Source organism: Leuresthes tenuis, unplaced genomic scaffold (assembly GCF_036924035.1).
Source record: "Leuresthes tenuis unplaced genomic scaffold, fLeuTen1.0.hap1 SCAF_23, whole genome shotgun sequence".
Classification (NCBI taxonomy): Eukaryota; Metazoa; Chordata; class Actinopteri; order Atheriniformes; family Atherinopsidae; genus Leuresthes; species Leuresthes tenuis.
Genome location: NW_027325377.1, coordinates 25,593,806 through 25,597,351, shown reverse-complemented (window position 1 = coordinate 25,597,351; position 3,546 = coordinate 25,593,806).

Sequence of the window (3,546 nt, the reverse complement as noted above, 5' to 3'; positions counted from 1 at the left end):
GGAGGACTAATAGCGGTTTGACGAGAATACAGCAGAGTGAAGCAGCTGAATCCAAGGTAAACTATTTGCTGTAAACAACATGGAGGAAAATAGAGAATTCCTCTGTTGTTCGCATTTAGCCAGCACGCAAAACAAAAAGAGGGAACAGCGAATAAAGCAAAGATGTAAAATGCCTGCCGTGTTGAAGAGTGGAACTCGGAGAGAAGAGAGGGAGACAAGAAAGATAAAGAAGAAAGACAGTGAAAGAGGGCGTCGAGGGAGCCAAGGAGAGGGTAAATATGGAGGCCGGATAACAAGAAAACAAAGGCAAAGAGAGGAAAATCAAAAAGTGTGTGTGTGAAGAAACAATGAGAGAGAAATGAAAGGAAGGAAAGACACAGTTAGCCGCCCGCAGAACAGAACAAACTCATTTACAGAGCAGTGCCAGACTTGAAAACAATTATCTGCCATCTCCGTTGCCTCTGTAGAAGAGTAGCCTGTTTTGTGGGGCTCTTTGTTTTTCTCAAGGACATATTCATTATTTCAGATGAGACCCATTTGAGTCTAAATAAAGACTTTCTCTCCCCGCTGTCAGATTCGCTGGTGCTGTGATGTTGCATCGGAGGGGATGTGAAAACACGTTTGAAAAGGAGTCTGATGAAAGCACTTCTGGGCTCGTAATGCATGTTCATTAAGTTTAAATTCTCTTTTATTTCCACCTCCTCCTCACTTTTGAGTCCGGGTGCCAATATTTGTGTTTTTGTGGGTTTGCACAATGAGCTGCACCAGTTCCCCGGAAATTCTTGAGCAAACTGGTGACATCTTCTGCCGTTGTTGCCCGTCTGAGACTCAATCTGAGGGGGTCCTCTGAATGAGGGCCGAATCCACCCTCCTGTGCACGACTGGACGGATAAAATCGCATCCAGACATAAGACACCTCTGACAAACAGTAAACAAGGAGCCAGAAGTCTTTTATGACTCACAGGACACACACATTTGCAGAAAGTGTTAATCCTCTCTGGATGAGAAGAAGAAATAACCTGCTGTTGTGTTTGAAACCTCCTTGTTTCCACCTCAGGTCACGACGCCAAACGCAGATGAAATCAAACTGACACGGAGGTCGGTGTGGAAAAACAAGCGAGCCAGTTTCAGGTCCCATCTTACCTGCTTGGGAGGTTGTCTGAAGAAGCTCTGTGTGTGAAAATGAAAGACGAGGTTACAAACGCACACACAACACTCTTCAAATGGCCTTCAAGAGTCCTGCATTCCACATTTAATTGGAATCCAAAAAGGAGAAATCACTATACAGCACCCTCCAAAGTAAACTTCTCACAGCGGTGAGCCAGCCAATCACACGGGGAGGTCAGGTCCGGGGCCCCGCCCTCCAGAAAAAGGCACAGATAACCTATTGTTGCAGCTCAAACAGTGGCCTCACACACACAGATGACCTCACACGCAAAAACCCACGTTCAGAGTAAGCGTTACTTATGAAACCCGCCGTAAACAAGTTAAAAAAACTGAACGTGTGCCGAGAAACCGATTAAATCTAATGGAAGAAGGGCAGGAAGTCGCGTTACAAAGATGTCTTTTCTTCCCTCGCACACGCTTTGATGCGATCGCAGCGACAGCCGGCCTGCGAGCCCGTGTGAGAGCTGCAGTCAAGGAAAGGACAAAGGGCAGGAAACCCAAAACAACTGGGATAAATGTGCATTTAACTAAATAAAAATCAGGAAACTGTCGTGTGTTCTGCAGCCACGGGAAACGGCAGCTGGTGTAACTCGGCCACATGCCGCATGATTCGGGCGGTTTGTGTTGGTGCCGAAGCTCGTAATGTTTTAAAGCTCGATTTAAACTCTCACACTCAGAAATAAATAAATGTGTCTGAATCCAATCTGGATTAAAATGTTCTAATTGTGAGCATTTATCCTCAGAAATCCACAGCTGAATTTTTTAAGAGGTTTTTATTTAATGCACACAAACACTCACACAGAGGGGGGACATCTGTGCTGAACGCTGACCAAATCCGTGGCGACTTCTCTCACAATACAATTTTGTTGGGAGTGTTAGAATTTGCTTCAAGTTGATGGCACAGCCTCCATTTTGAGTTGACTTTGATATCATTCTGCGAAGAGTGAAATGTCTGGATAAGTGTTGCGTTTAGGCCAGCCATCTGTACCATCTCCAACTCCAAAGCAGTTAGAGGCAGAGGCAGCTTGGAATTAAGAGAGGAGGAAGGCGGGGGGGTGCAGGAAGGGAAAGATGTGGTTTGTGTTGTGTAGTTCACTGCTGGCATCTACTGGAGAGGCTGAGAAGTCCATGAGCTGAGCCTCAGAGGCGTCCCTCATGGAGAACTCATCATCTGCAATTCGAGCATCAAACATACCAGAAATGACACATTAAATTTGGCAAAGATATGAATCACATTCAGTGAAAAATGCAGAATTAGAGGAAAGATCATTTTAGGCTAAACTGAGGCTGGAGGATGAATCTCAGCTGTGCGTCTGAGTGTAATGTTCGTGATGTTGGGACATTTATTTCCTCAATTTAAACCTAATTACTAAAATACCGTTAAGCTGCCATAAATTCTTCTTCTTCACAACAAATTCGGCAGATGCGAAATTCTTGATTTCAGGTAGAATTCAAATCAAACATTTAATTTGGTCGTGTAATTAGCTTAAAAGCATGATAATCAATTAATAATCGATGTTCACTTTGGCACACAGACGTGACGATTAATTAAACAATTAATCAGTTAAATATTCTAACTGCTGCAGAATTTTATTATAATTATTTGGTCTAATTTTCACACATTAATTTGAATTTATTTAGGGAGGAAAATAAGAAAGTTGGAGGAAAATAATACAAATAACAGATAAAATATTGAAGCATAAGTTTCACATATCGTGCTTTTTAACATTAATTTACCACAATCTGTTAATTCTTCTTTCTCTGACGTCAAAAGCTCAAATTCAAAGGCTGAAATGCTTGAAAAATGCAGCTAAAATATCAGGATTCTGAACTAATGGCACAATAACAGCAGCCAGTTACATATAAGCTGTCCTGTAAAACAAATAATTGCTTTTCATCCTCCAGCTCATCGATCTGCTGAAGGGTTCGGTTGAAATGTAAAGCTTGTATTTCTTCTCTTTCTTCATTTTAATGAGCCGGCGTTGTGTACGTTCATGTGTGACTTGGGAAATCACGCAAATCTCTCCTCTGCGAAGCGAATTCGAGTCATTTTTCTGCCGAGAACAATTCTTATCTAATTCTTGTAATTGTTGCCTCATAACATGACGCATTGAGCTCCGGTCTGTTCGGGATGCTGCGGATTGAGCTGCAGAGTTCATCCGTTACAATGAAGCACAAAGCGCCCCCCCCTCCCCATGTGTTTCAGATATGTTGCTCTTTATGGCTCTGAGGTTGTCAGAGAATTCAGACGAACAATGCGTCGCTTTGAGCTGCACCGCCAGCTCCTCAATGAGACCCCGTGTTGTTGATACTTCTGAGAAGGAAGCAAACTCCAGACAAAAGGGATTGTCTCGATTATTTGTCCGTCAGCCACAGCAG